The sequence below is a fragment of the Arachis ipaensis genome, chromosome B6 (genome assembly GCF_059453495.1).
Source record: "Arachis ipaensis isolate K30076 ecotype BB chromosome B6, ASM5945349v1, whole genome shotgun sequence".
Lineage (NCBI taxonomy): Eukaryota > Viridiplantae > Streptophyta > Magnoliopsida > Fabales > Fabaceae > Arachis > Arachis ipaensis.
In genome coordinates this window covers 105,642,997-105,658,645 of record NC_142441.1, presented here as the reverse complement: position 1 = coordinate 105,658,645, position 15,649 = coordinate 105,642,997, and positions in this window count along the sequence as shown.

The window sequence follows — 15,649 nt, the reverse complement described above, 5'->3', positions numbered from 1 at the left end:
GGGCATTGACTTCATGGGGCCTTTCCCACCATCATACTCAAACACTTATATTCTGGTTGCAGTCGACTATGTATCTAAATGGGTAGAGGCCATTGCCACACCCACTAATGATACTAAGACAGTGCTAAAGTTCCTCCAAAAACATATCTTCAGCAGGTTTGGTGTCCCTAGAGTACTAATCAGTGATGGGGGTACTCACTTCTGCAACAAACAGCTTTACTCTGCCATGGTCCGGTATAGAATTAGCCACAAAGTGACAATTCCATATCATCCACAGACAAATGGGCAAGCTGAAGTCTCTAACAGAGAACTGAAAAGAATCATGGAACGGACTGTAAGTACCCGTAGAAAGAATTGGGTAAGAAGCTTGGATGATGCTCTGTGGGCCTACAGAACAGCATTCAAGACTCCTATAGGGACCTCTCCATACCAGCTTGTGTATGGTAAGGCCTGTCATCTGCCCGTGGAACTAGAATACAAAGCTTACTGGGCAACCAGATTCCTAAATTTTGATGCCAAATTAGCTGGAGAAAAAAGATTGCTCCAGCTGAATGAGCTAGAGGAATTCAGACTCACTGCTTTCGAAAATGCCAAACTCTACAAGGAGAAAGCAAAAAGATGACATGATAGAAAGCTGTCAACTAGAGTCTTTGAACCAAGACAGAAGGTTCTGCTGTTTAACTCTAGGCTCAGGCTATTCCCTGAGAAACTGAAATCCCGGTGGAGGGGACCATATGTGATTACAAGTGTGTCACCATATGGCTATGTGGAGTTTCAAGACATTGATTCTAATAAGAAGTTCATTGTTAATGGACAGAGAATCAAACATTATCTTGAAGGCAATGTTGAGCAAGAATGCTCAAGGCTGAGGCTAGATTAAAAAGGTCAGTAAGGTCCAGCTAAAGACAATAAAGAAGCGCTTGCTGGGAGGCAACCCAGCCATTAGCAAAACTCTTTCTGTTATTTTATTTTATTCTATTCTTCATTTTATTTATTTTTAAAGCATATAAGTTCAATATTAATAAGGTAAAAAATCAATTGCATAAGTTCACAGGGCTACAGAAGGATTCAGAGCACAAAACAGGAAAAAGGAGCTCACTGGCAAGAAAATGCCAGTAAGAGGCACAATTGGGCGTTAAACGCCCAAAAGGAGCATCTACTCGGCATTTAACGCCAGTAGAGATAGCCATCTGGGCATTAAACGCCAGAAAGAAGAAGCTTCTGGGAGTTTAACGCCAGATTTACAACATCCTGGGCGTTCAGAAAAACGCCCAGTAACAAAGAAGTTTCTGGCGTTTAACGCCAGCTGGAAGCAACAGCTGGGCGTTAAACGCCCAGACCAAGCACCAAGTGGGCGTTAAACGCCCAAAACATGCAGCAGTTGGGCGTTTAACGCCAGGATTGTGGGGAGTAGGCAATTTCATTTTCAATTCAAATTTTTTCCATTTTTTATGTTTCAATTCATGATTTTTTGCACAAACATGTTACAAATCCTAATTTTTCAAATCCTTTTTCAAAAGATATCAAATGTATCTTGATTCATAAACCCTTTTTTTTTAATCCTCTTCAAATTATTTTCAAATCCTTTTCAAAACAAATCTATCTCTTTTCCTTCTACAATCTTTTCAACTCATCAATATCTTTTCCAAATCTTCACAACATCTTTCTCAAAACAAAGTTATCTTTTTCAAATATCTTCCATATTATTCATATCTTTTAAATTTTAAAGTGCATCTTTTTCCTATCATACTTATCTTTTATAAATCATAGCTTTTATCATATCTTCTTCAAAATTTTCGAAAAACCCACCCGTTCCCTTTAAATCCTAGTTCGGCCTCCCCCCCCACCTCCACCATTCAGACTTGGCTCTCCTCATATCCCTCTCCTTTCTTTTCTTTTGCTTGAGGACAAGCAAACCTCTAAGTTTGGTGTGTTTATCCATGATCACTAAGCCAATACCCACTAAGATCATGGCTCCTAAGGGAAAACAAACCAACTCAAGAGGCAAGAAAGAGAATATTCCAAAACCACTTTGGAATCAAGGGAAGTTCTTGACCAAAGAACATTCAGACCATTACTACAAAATAATGGGTCTAAGTTCAGTGATCCCAGAAGTTAAATTCGATTTGAAAAAAGATGAATATCTAGAGATCCAAGAGCAAATTCGAAACAGGAGCTGGGAAGTCCTAGCTAATCCTGAAACAAAGGTGGGAAGAAACATGGTTCAGAAATTCTACGCAAACCTGTAGCAAACGGACAGGCAGAGAATAGCGGGAACCGCATTCTATGACTATAGAACTCTGGTCAGAGGGAAGATTGTTCACACCCACCCTGATAAAATAAGGGAGATCTTCAAGCTGCCTCAACTGCAAGATGACCCAGACTCCTTTAATAGGAGAATGATAAGATCAAACCTGAACTTGGACAAAATCCTAGAGGACATATGTCTCCCTGGAGCTAAATGGACAACCAACACAAAGGGTGCCCCGAACCAACTCAAAAGAGGAGATCTCAAACCAGTCGCTAGAGGCTGGCTGGACTTCATTGGGCGCTCTATACTGCCCACTAGCAACCGTTCTGAAGTCACCATCAGAAGAGCAGTAATGATTCATTGCATTATGCTGGAAAAAGAAGTGGAAGTTCATCAGCTGATTGCTTGTGAGCTTTACAAAATTGCAAACAAGAACTCCAAAGATGCCAGATTGGCTTATCCAAGCTTGATCTCTCTGTTATGTAAAGATGCTGGGATAAAAATGGGAGTAGATGAGTACATCCCAGTTGAGCTACCAATCACCAAAAAATCTATGGAAGGACAACAAGTGCAGGACGAACCCATCAAGAGGAGAGCACAGGAGTTCCTCCCGGAAATCCCTCAAATTGAATATTGGGAGCGTCTAGAAGCATCTGTCACCAAGTTGCAAGAAGCTGTGGATCAACTGAAGGAAGAACAGCAAAATCAAAATAGCATGCTCTGCAAACTGCTTAGAGAACAAGAAGAGCAAGGGCGTGAACTGAAGGAACTGAAGCGTCAGAAGCTATCTCTTGAAGAGCCAAGCACTCCACAGACTAAAGAGACATCCACCTCCCAAATTCAAGGTTGTTGAGTTCTAATCTTAGCCTTAACTCTGTGATAATTGTTCTTATTAGAAATTTACCTTAGAAGTTATATATGAGTAGTAGTAATTAGTATCTCTATTTTGATTTTATCTCCAATTAAGCTATAATTTATTTTTCTCATCATCATCAAACATGAATAAAATAGCAGATTTTTAGAATAAGGAGGAAATATTTTTTTTTCGAGTTCTTAATAGGGAAAATTCTAATTATCTATATGTGGTGGCAATGCTTTTTGTCTTCTGAATGAATGCCTGAAAAGTGCATGTTTTTTATATTGAATTTTATGAATGTTAAAATTGTTGGCCCCTGAAAGAATGATGAACAAGAGAAATGTTATTGATGATCTGAAAAATTCTGAAATTGATTCTTGAAGCAAGAAAAAGTAGCAAAAAAAAAAGAGAAAAAGAAGAAGGAGCAGTAGAAAAAGCCAGTAGCCCTTAAAACCAAAAGGCAAGGGTAAAAAGGATCCAAAGCTTTGAGCATTAATGGATAGGAGGGTCTAAAAGGAATAAAATCCTGGCCTAAGTGGCTAAACTAAGTTGTCCCTAACCATGTGCTTGTGGCGTGAAGGTGTCAAGTGAAAACTTGAGACTGAGCGGTTAAAGTCGAGGTCCAAAGCAAAAACAGAGTGTGCTTAAGAACTCTAGACACCTCTAATTGGGGACTTTAGCAAAGCTAAGTCACAATCTAAAAAGGTTCACCCAGTTATGTGTCTGTGGCATTTATGTATCCGGTGGTAATACTGGAAAACAAAGTGCTTAGGGCCACGGCCAAGACTCATAAAATAGCTGTGTTCAAGAATCAACATACTAAACTAGAAGAATCAATAATACTATCTGAATTTTGAGTTCCTATGGATGCCAATCATTCTGAATTTCAAAGGATAAACTAAAATGCCAAAATTGTTCGGAAGCAAAAAAAAAAAAAAAGCTACCAGTCCCGCTCATTTGATTAGAATCTGAGCTTCACTTAAAACTCTGAGATATTATTACTTCTTGATTTCTTTTCATCCTATTTTATTTGTCTAGTTGCTTGGGGACAAGCAACAGTTTAAGTTTGGTGTTGTGATGAGCGGATATTTTATACGCTTTTTGAGGGTAATTTCATGTAGTTTTTAGTATGTTTTAGTTAGTTTTTAGTATATTTTTATTAGTTTTTAGGCAAAATTCATATTTCTAGACTTTACTATGAGTTTGTGTATTTTTCTGTGATTTCAGGTATTTTCTGGCTGAAATTGAGGGAGCTGAGCAAAAATCTGATTCAGGCTGAAAAAGGACTGCAGATGCTGTTGGATTCTGACCTCCCTGCACTCGAAATGGATTTTCTGGAGCCACAAGAGTCCAAATGGCACGCTCTCAATTGCGTTGGAAATTAGACATCCAGGGATTTCCAGCAATATATAATAGTCCATACTTTGCTCAAGGATAAATGACGTAAACTGGCGTTCAACGCCAGTTCCATGTTGCATTCTGGCGTTAAACGCCAGAAACATGTTACAAGTTAGAGTTAAACGCCAGAAACAGGTTACAACCTGGCATTTAACTCTAGAAACAGCCTAGGCATGTGTAAAGCTCAAGTCTCAGCCCCAGCACACACCAAGTGGGCCCCAGAAGTGGATTTCTGCACTATCTATTTTAGTTCACTCATTTTCTGTAAACCTAAGTTACTAGTTTAGTATTTAAACAACTTTTAGAGATTTATTTTGTACCTCATGACATTTTTAGATCGGAACTTTGTACTCTTTGATGGCATGAGTCTCTAAACTCCATTGTTGGGGGTGAAGAGCTCTGTTGTGTCTCGATGAATTAATGCAATTATTTCTGTTTTCCATTCAAACATGCTTGTTTCTATCTAAGATGTTCATTCGCACTTCAATATGATGAATGTGATGATCCGTGACACTCATCACTATTCTCAATCTATGAACGCGTGCCTAACAACCACTCCCATTCTACCTTCGATTGAATGAGTATCTCTTAGATTCCTTAATCAGAATCTTCGTGGTATAAGCTAGAATCCATTGGCAGCATTCTTGAGAATCCGGAAAGTCTAAACCTTGTCTGTGGTATTCCGAGTAGGATTCAGGGATTGAATGACTGTAACAAGCTTCAAACTCACAATGGTTGGGCGTAGTGACAGACGCAAAAGGATCAATGGATCCTATTCCAGCATGAGTGAGAACTGACAGATGACTAGCCGTGCGGTGACAGCGCACTTGGACCATTTTTACTGAGAGGACGGATGGTAGCCATTGACAACGATGATCCACCAACACATAGCTTGCCATAGGAGGAACCTTGCGTGCGTGAAGAAGAAGACAGGGGAAAAGCAGAGATTCAGAAGACAAAGTGATGAGCGGATATTTTATACGCTTTTTGGGGTTAATTTCATATAGTTTTGAGTATGTTTTAGTTGGTTTTTAGTCTATTTTCATTAGTTTTTAGGAAAAATTCATATTTCTAGACTTTACTATGAGTTTTGTGTTTTTCTGTAATTTCAGGTATTTTTCTGACTGAAATTGAAGGAGCTGAGCAAAAATCTGATTCAGGCTGAAAAAGGACTGCTGATGCTGTTGGATTCTGACCTCCCTGCACTCAAAATGGATTTTCTGGAGCTACAGAACTCAAAATGGCATGCTTCCAATTGCGTTGGAAAGTAGACTTCCAGGGCTTTCCAGCAATATATGATAGTCCATACTTTTCACAAGGATAGACGACGTAAACTGGCGTTCAACGCCAGTTCTCTGCCCAATTCTGGCGTCCAGCGCCAGAAAAGGATCAAAAGCTGGAGTTGAACGCCCAAACTGGCACAAAAACTGGCGTTCAACTCCACAAATGGCCTCTTCACGTGACTCACTTAAATCTCAGCCCCAGCACACACCAAGTGGGCCCCAGAAGTGGATCTCTGCATCATCCATCATAGTCTACTCATTTTTTGTAAACCTAGGCTACTAAGTTTAGTATTTAAACAACTTTTAGAGACTTATTTTGTATCTCATGACATTTTAGATTTGAACTTTGTATTCTCTGACGGCATGAGTCTCTAAACCCCATTGTTGGGGGTGAGGAGCTCTGCTGTGTCTCGATGAATTAATGCAAGTATTTCTGTTTTCCATTCAAACACGCTTGTTCCTATCTAAGATGTTCATTCGCGCTTAACTATGATGAAGGTGATGATCCGTGACATTCATCACCTTCCTCAAACTATGAACGTGTGCCTGACAACCACCTCCGTTCTATATCCGATTGAATGAGTATCTCTTAGATTCCTTAATCAGAATCTCTGTGGTATAAGCTAGAACTGATGGCGGCATTCATGAGAATCCGGAAAGTCTAAACCTTGTCTGTGGTATTCCGAGTAGGATTCAATGATCGAATGGCTGTGACGAGCTTCAAACTTACAAGTGCTGGGCGTAGTGACAGACGCAAAAGGATAGCAGATCCTATTCCGGCATGATTGAGAACCTGCAGATGATTAGCCGTGCGGTGATAGCGCATTGGGAATCTTTTCACTGGAAGGATGGATGGTAGCCATTGACAACGGTGATCCACCTACACAAAGCTTGCCATAGGAGGACGTGTGTGCGTGAATTAGAAGACAGAGGAAAGCAGAGATTCAGAAGACAAAGCATCTCCAAAACTCCAACACATTCTCCATTACTGCATAACAAGTAACCTTTAATTTATGCTCTCTTGGTTATTCGAAATTCTACTGATAAACATAATTGACTTCCTGACTAAGATTTACAAGATAACCATAGATTGCTTCAAACCAACAATCTCCGTGGGATTCGACCCTTACTCACGTAAGGTATTACTTGGACGACCCAGTGCACTTGCTGGTTAGTGGTACGAGTTGTGAAAAGTGTGATTCATAATTCGTGCACCAAGTTTTTGGCGCCGTTGCCGGGGATTGTTCGTGTTTGAACAACTGACGGACTATTTTGTTGCTTAGATTAGGAAAATTTTTCTTTTTGGTTTAGAGTCTCTTATTATTGTTCTTGGTTAAAAATATCCTTCTTTAAAACAAGTTTTACATTTACTGCCCAGTTGGCTAGAGCATTAGTCTAAGCCCGTGGCAGTTGGGTACACTCTTTTTAAAATCTTTTTCATAAATAATATTTTCTCTATTAAATTTTGTGCCAAACTTTAAGTTTGGTGTTTTCTTGTTGATTTTTCAAAAAAAAAAAAATTTCGAAAATTTATTTTGGTTTTCAAAAAAATTTTAAGTTTGGTGTTCTTCCTTCATGTTCTTGTGTTCTTGTGAGTCTTCAAAGTGTTCTTGAGTTTTCCTTGTGTCTTGATCTTAAAATTTTTAAGTTTGGTGTTCCTTAGTGTTTTTCCCTTAAAAATTTTCGAAAACAAGGAGCATCAGATCTAAAAATTTTAAATATTGTGATATCTTATTGTTTTTCTCTCTCCTCTTTAAATTCAAAAATATTTTTTCTCTCCATTTTTAAGCAATTTTTCGAAAATTTCCTTTAAAATTCAGATTTTTTTTTAATTTTAAAACCTTTTTCAAAAATCATCATATCCTTTTCAAAACTTCCTAACCACTTTCTCTCTCCTCATTTTTTCGAAAATCTTCACCCATTTTTATTTATTTTATTTTAATTTATTTTGTTTTCAAAATAAATAAATAAATTAAATAAATAAAAATATTTTCTCTATTTTACATCATCTCCCTTTCTCCATCATGGATCTAAGCAGAAATGAACAGTCCAGGAGGACTCTGGGGTCATATTCTAACCCCTCTACTGCTTCATATGGGAGTAGCATCTGCATACCTTCCATTGGAGTCAGTAGCTTTGAGTTGAATCCTCAGCTCATTATCATGGTGCAGCAAAGTTGCCATTATTCCGGTCTTCCACAGGAAGAACCTACAGAGTTTCTGGCACAGTTTCTACAGATTGCTGACACAGTACATGATAAAGAAATAGATCAGGATGTCTACAGACTATTACTGTTTCCATTTGCTATAAAAGATCAAGCTAAGAGGTGGTTGAATAACCAACCTAAGGCCAGCATAAAGACATGGAAACAACTGACAGAAAAATTCCTGAATCAGTACTTTCCCCCAAAACGGATGACACAGCTAAGGCTGGACATCCAAGGCTTTAAACAAGGAGATAATGAATCTCTTTATGATGCCTGGGAAAGATACAGAGAGATGCTACGAAAATGCCCCTCTGAAATGTTTTCAAAGTGGGTTCAGTTAGACATCTTCTATTATGGGCTTGCAGAAGGAGCTCAGATGTCTCTTGATTACTCAGCTGGTGGATCTATCCACATGAGAAAGACAATTGAAGAGGCTCAAGAGCTCATTGATACAGTTGCCAGGAATCAGCATCTGTACCTAAGCAGTGACCCTTCCATGAAAGAAGACGTTAAGACAGCAACTGCTGAACTCAGTCCTGTAATATAAGCTGCTGAATTCAATCAGCAATTGGACTTTCTAACAAAGCAGTAGGCCGAATTCAAAGAAAGGTTACAAGAGACAAGGATGGCTAATATACATATGGACGAACAGTGTAAGCAAACAAAGCAGCAGCTGTCAAAGCAAATAGCAGAAGAATGCCAAGCAGTTCAACTAAGAAGTGGGAAAACATTAAATACCCCACCTCAAGGCAGCAAAAAGCTAAGAAATGAGCAAACCACCCAAAATTCACCTGAGGACAGTAAGAGCCCAGGGAAAAATAATTCTGGTGCTAAAATGCCAGAAAATTGGTGGAAGGCTGGCGCTGAACGCCCAGACCATGGCCAAAACTGGCGTTCAACGCCAGAAATACAGCAGGACTGGCGTTCAACGCCAGAAATGGGCAAGGATCTGGCGTTGAACGCCCAAAATGGGCAGGATCTGGCGCTGAACGCCCAAAATGGGCACAATTCTGGCGTTCAAACGCCAGGAACAGACAAGGAGTTGGCTTCTCACGTCACTCCAGCTTCTAACTCTGGCACTCAATTGTCAGTGAGGGATCAGACACACACAAGTGCTGATAACAACCCCTCTAAAAAGGCTTCTTCAACCACTTCTGTAGGCAATAAACCTGCAGCAACTAAGGTTGAAGAATATGAAGCCAAGATACCTTATCCTCAAAAACTCCGGAGAGAGGAGCAGGATAAGCAATTTGCTCGCTTTGCAGATTATCTCAGGACTCTTGAAATAAAGATTCCATTTGCAGAAGCACTTGAGCAAATACCTTCTTATGCCAAGTTCATGAAAGAGATCTTGAGTCATAAAAAGGATTGGAGAGAAACAGAAAGAGTTCTCCTCACTGAAGAATGCAGTGCAGTCATTCTAGAGAGCTTTCCTGAAAAGCTTAAAGACCCTGGGAGTTTTCTGATACCATGCATATTAGAAGGTAATTGCACCAAGACAGCTTTATGCGATCTTGGGGCAAGCATCAACCTAATACCTGCATCCACTATCAGGAAGCTTGGCTTAACTGAAGAAGTTAAACCAACCCAGATATGTCTCCAACTTGCTGATGGTTCCACTAAATACCCATCAGGCGTGATTGAAGACATGATTGTCACAGTTGGGCCATTCGCCTTTCCCACTGACTTGTTTGTGCTGGAAATGGAGGAGCACAAGAGTGCTACTCTCATTCTAGGAAGACCCTTCCTAGCAACTGGACGATCCCTCATTGACGTCCAACAGGGGGAAATAACCCTGAGAGTCAATGATGATGAGTTCAAGTTGAACGCTGTCAAAGCCATGCAGCATCCAGACACAGCAACAGACTGCATGAAAGTTGATCTTATTGACTCTTTGGTAGAAGAGATCAACATGGCTGAGAGTCTCGAATCAGAGTTGGAAGACATCTTTAAAGATGTTCAGCCTGATTTGGAGGATTCAGGGGACATGAAAGAGCCTCTGAACTTTCTTCTGAAAGAGGAAAAACCTCCTAAACCCAAGCTCAAGCCACTACCACCATCCTTGAAATATGCATTTCTGGGAGAAGGTGACACTTTTCCAGTGATCATAAGCTCTACTTTAAATTCACAGGATGAGGAAGCACTTATTCAAGTGCTAAGGACACACAAAACAGCTCTTGGGTGGTCCATAGGTGACCTTAAGGGCATAAGCCCAGCTAGATGCATGCACAAAATCCTATTGGAGGATAATGCCAAACCAGTGGTTCAACCACAGAGGCGGCTAAATCCAGCCATGAAGGAAGTGGTGCAGAAAGAGGTCACCAAGTTACTAGAGGCCGGGATTATTTATCCTATTTCTGATAGCCCCTGGGTGAGCCCTGTTCAAGTCGTCCCAAAAAAGGGAGGCATGACAGTGATTCATAATGAAAAAAATGAACTGGTTCCTACAAGAACAGTTACGGGGTGGCGCATGTGTATTGACTACAGAAGGCTCAATACAGCCACCAGAAAGGATCATTTTCCTTTACCATTCATAGACCAGATGCTAGAAAGACTAGCAGGTCATGATTATTACTGCTTTTTGGATGGCTACTCAGGCTATAACCAGATTGCAGTAGATCCCCAGGATCAAGAGAAAACAGCATTCACATGTCCATCCGGAGTGTTTGCTTATAGAAGGATGCCATTTGGGCTATGTAATGCGCCTACAACCTTCCAGAGATGCATGCTCTCTATTTTCTCTAACATGGTGGAAAAATTTCTGGAAGTCTTCATGGATGACTTCTCAGTATATGGAGACTCATTCAGCTCCTGTCTTGATCACCTGAAACTTGTTCTGAAAAGATGCCAAGAAACCAACCTAGTTTTAAACTGGGAAAAGTGTCACTTCATGGTGACTGAAGGAATTGTTCTTGGGCATAAAATCTCAAACAAGGGAATAGAGGTGGATCAAGCAAAAATAGAGGTAATTGAAAAATTACCACCACCTGCCAATGTTAAGGCAATCAGAAGCTTTCTGGGGCATGCAGGATTCTATAGAAGGTTTATAAAGGATTTTTCAAAAATCGCAAAACCTCTAAGCAATCTGCTAGCTGCTGACACGCCATTTGTGTTTGACACAAAGTGCCTGCAGGCGTTTGAAACGCTGAAAGCTAAGCTGGTCACAGCACCAGTCATTTCTGCACCAGACTGGACATTACCATTTGAGCTAATGTGTGATGCCAGTGATCATGCCATTGGTGCAGTATTGGGACAGAGGCATGACAAGCTTCTGCATGTCATCTATTATGCCAGTCGCGTTCTAAATAATGCCCAGAAAAATTACACAACCACAGAAAAAGAACTACTTGCAGTGGTTTACGCCATTGACAAGTTCAGATCATACTTAGTAGGATCAAAAGTGATTGTGTATACTGACCATGCTGCTCTTAAATATCTACTCACAAAGCAGGATTCAAAACCCAGGCTCATCAGATGGGTATTGCTTCTGCAAGAGTTTGATATAGAAATAAGAGACAGAAAAGGGACAGAGAACCAAGTGGCTGATCATCTGTCCCGGATAGAGCCAGTGGAAGGGACGTCCCTCCCTTCTCTTGAGATCTCTGAGACGTTTCCTGATGAGCATTTATTCGCCATTCAGGAAGCACCATGGTTTGTCGATATTGCAAACTATAAAGCTGCATGGTTCATACCCAAGGAGTACAACAGGATACAAAAGAAGAAATTAATTACTGATGCAAAGTACTACTTGTGGGATGAACCTTATCTCTTTAAGAGATGTGCAGACGGAATTATCCGTAGGTGTGTGCCTAGAGAAGAAGCACAGAGGATCCTATGGCATTGCCACGGATCTCAATATGGAGGCCATTTCGGAGGTGAGCGAACAGCCACCAAGGTCCTCCAATGTGGCTTCTATTGGCCCACACTCTATAAAGACTCCCGAGAGTTTGTACGCAATTGTGACAGTTGCCAAAGAGCTGGTAATCTACCTCATGGTTACGCCATGCCTCAACAAGGAATCTTGGAAATTGAGTTGTTTGACGTATGGGGAATTGACTTCATGGGACCTTTCCCACCATCATACTCAAACACTTATATTCTGGTGGCAGTTGACTATGTATCAAAATGGGTTGAGGCTATTGTCACACCCACCAATGATACTAAAACAGTGCTGAAGTTCCTCTAGAAACATATCTTTAGCAGGTTTGGTGTCCCTAGAGTACTAATCAGTGATGGGGGCACTCACTTCTGCAATAAACAGCTTTACTCTGCCATGGTTCGGTATGGAATTCGCCACAAGGTGGCCACTCCATATCATCCACAAACCAATGGGCAAGCTGAAGTCTCTAACAGAGAATTAAAGAGAATCCTGGAAAGGACAGTAAATACCCGTAGAAAGGATTGGGCACGGAGCCTGGATGATGCTCTATGGGCTTACAGGACAGCATTCAAGACCCCATAGGGACATCTCCATACCAACTCGTGTATGGTAAGGCATGTCACCTGCCCGTGGAACTGGAACATAAGGCCTACTGGGCAACCAGATTCCTAAACTTTGATGCCAAATTAGCAGGAGAAAAACGATTGCTCCAGCTAAATGAGCTAGAGGAATTCAGATTCACAGCTTTCGAAAATGCCAAGCTTTATAAAGAAAAATAAAAAAAATGGCATGACAGAAAGCTGTCATCTAGAATCTTTGAACCAGGACAGAAGGTCCTGTTGTTTAACTCTAGACTCAGGCTATTCCCCGGGAAACTGAAATCCCGGTGGAGGGGACCATACGTGATTACAAGTGTGTCACCATATGGTTATGTGGAGCTTCAAGACATTGATTCTGATAAGAAGTTCATTGTCAATGGACAGAGAATCAAGCATTATCTTGAAGGCAACATCGAGCAAGAATGCTCAAGGCTGAAGCTAGATTAAAAGCTCAGCAAGGTCCAGCTAATGACAATAAAGAAGCGCTTGCTGGGAGGCAACCCAGCCATGGGGCAACAATCCTCTAAGCATCTTGCCCTATTTCTATTCTTATTTTTATTTGTTTATATAGAGTTCATTGATAACAAGGTAAATAATCATTTACAGAAGACCTCGGCACACAAAATAGAGAAAAAGATCTCACTGGCAAGAAAACGCCAGTAAAAGAGCATTTTGGGCGTTCAACGCCCAAAATGGGCATCCACTGGGCGCTGAACGCCAGTGATGGTAGCAGCTGGGTGTTCAACGCCAGAAAGGGGCACCCACTGGGCGTTGAACGCCAGTAATGGCAGCAGCTGGGCGTTGAACGCCCAGGAGAGCAGCAATTGGGCGCTGAACGCCCAAAACAGGCAGTGTTTGGGCGTTCAAACGCCAGGAAGGCAGGGAGGAGCCAAATTCATTTTTTCCACACGTATTTCCATTTTAATTTCAAATTTTATGCTTCAATGCATGATTTTTACATGAACATGTCAAGAACCCTGATTTCTAAAATCCTTAATTTCTAAAAATCCATCTTTCCAAATTCAATCCAACTCTTTTCAAATCTTTTTTGAAAACAAATCTATCTTTTTCACTAAAAAATCTTTTCAACTAATCCATATCTTTTTCAATTCTCCATATTATCTTTTTCAAAATTCAGATTTATCTTTTTCAAAAATCTATCATATCTTTTCAAAATTAAACTATATCTTCTATCTTATCTTTTTCAACTCAATCTTTTTATCTTATCTTTTCCAATTTTTCGAAAATCCACCCCCCATCCCTTTAAATTTGGGTTCGGCCTCCCCCCTCCTCCATCAACAATTGCACCTAGCTCTCCTTCTATCCCTCTCCTAAGTTTGGTGTGTTTATCCGAGATCACTAAGATCATGGCTCCTAAAGGAAAACAACCCACTCCAAGAGGCAAGAAAGAGAGCGTTCCAAAACCACTTTGGAATCAAGGGAAGTTCTTATCTAAAGAACATTCAGACCATTATCTTAAAGTAATGGGTCTGAGATCAGTGATCCCGGAAGTTAGATTCGATCTAAAAGAAGATGAATATCCGGAGATCCAGGAGCAAATTCGAATCAGGAACTGGGAAGTCCTAGCTAATCGTGAAACGAAAGTGGAAAGGAACATGGTCCAGGAGTTCTATGCTAATATGTGGCAAATTGACAAGCAAAAACTATCTGGAACTGCATTCTATGAATTTCGGACCATGGTCAGAGGAAAGATTGTTCATACCACCCCTGACAAGATCAGGGAGATCTTAAAGCTACCTCAGCTAAAGGATGATCCAGACTCCTTCAACAGGAGGATGATGAGAGCAGACATTGACCTGGATAAGATTCTAGAGGACATATGTATCCCTGGAGCGAGGTGGACCACCAACACAAAGGGTGTCCCAAATCAACTCAAGAGAGAGGATCTCAAACCAGTCGCCAGAGGATGGCTGGACTTCATTGGGCGTTCTCTGTTGCCCACTAGCAACCGTTCTGAAGTCACAGTTAAAAGAGCAGTGATGATCCATTGCATCATGATGGGAAAGGAAGTGGAGGTTCATCAGCTGATTTCAACTGAACTCTACAAAATTGCTAACAAAAATTCTAAAGAGGCCAGGTTGGCTTATCCAAGCGTGATTTCTCTGCTCTGCAAGGACGCTGGAGTAAGGATGGGAATAACTGAATATATCCTAATTGAAAAGCCAATCACCAAAGCATCAATGGAAAAATAACAAGCACAGGAGGATCCCATCAAGAAGAGAGCACAGGAATTCCTCCCAGAGATCCCTCAATCTGAATATTGGGAGTATCTTGAGACGTCCGTTACCAAGATAAGGGAAGCTATGGAGCAAATAATAAAAGAACAGAAGGAACACAGTCAAATGTTGACCTATATGTTTAAAGAACAAGAGGAGCATGGGCGTGACTTAAGGGAACTGAAGCGCCAAAAGTCTTCTCTTGTAGGACCCCCGTTCCCCCAGAATAAAGGTTGTTAATTTCCAATTTCTGCCTTAACTCTGTGACAGTGTCCTTATAGAAGTTTACCTTAGGAGTCATATAGTAGTAATTAGTATCTATTTTGATTTTATCTCCAAATTAAGCTATAGTTTATTTTTCTCATCATCAGCAAACATGAATAAAGTAGTAGATCTTTTGAATAAGAGGCAATAAAATTTCGAATTTTAATAAGAGAAATTCTAATTAGTTAAATGTGGTGGCAATGCTTTCTGTCTTCTGAATGATTGCTTGAACAGTGCATATGTCTTTTGAATTTGTTGTTTAAGACTGTTAAATATGTTGGCTCTTGAAAGAATGATGAACATGAGACATGTTATTGATAATCTGAAAAATCATAAAAATGATTCTTGAAGCAAGAAAAAGCAACAAAGAACAAAGCTTGCAAAAAAAAAAAAGAGAGAGAGAAAAAGCAAGCAGAAAAAGCCAATAACCCTTAAAACCAAAAGGCAAGGGCAAATAAAAAGGATCCCAAGGCTTTGAGCATCAGTGGATAGGAGGGCCTAAAGGAATAAAATCCTGGTCTAAGCGGCTAAACCAAGCTGTCCCTAACCATGTGCTTGTGGCGTGAAGGTGTCAAGTGAAAACTTGAGACTGAGCGGTTAAAGTCAAGGTCCAAAGCAAAAAGAAGAGTGTGCTTAAGAACTCTGGACACCTCTAATTGGGGACTTTAGCAAAGC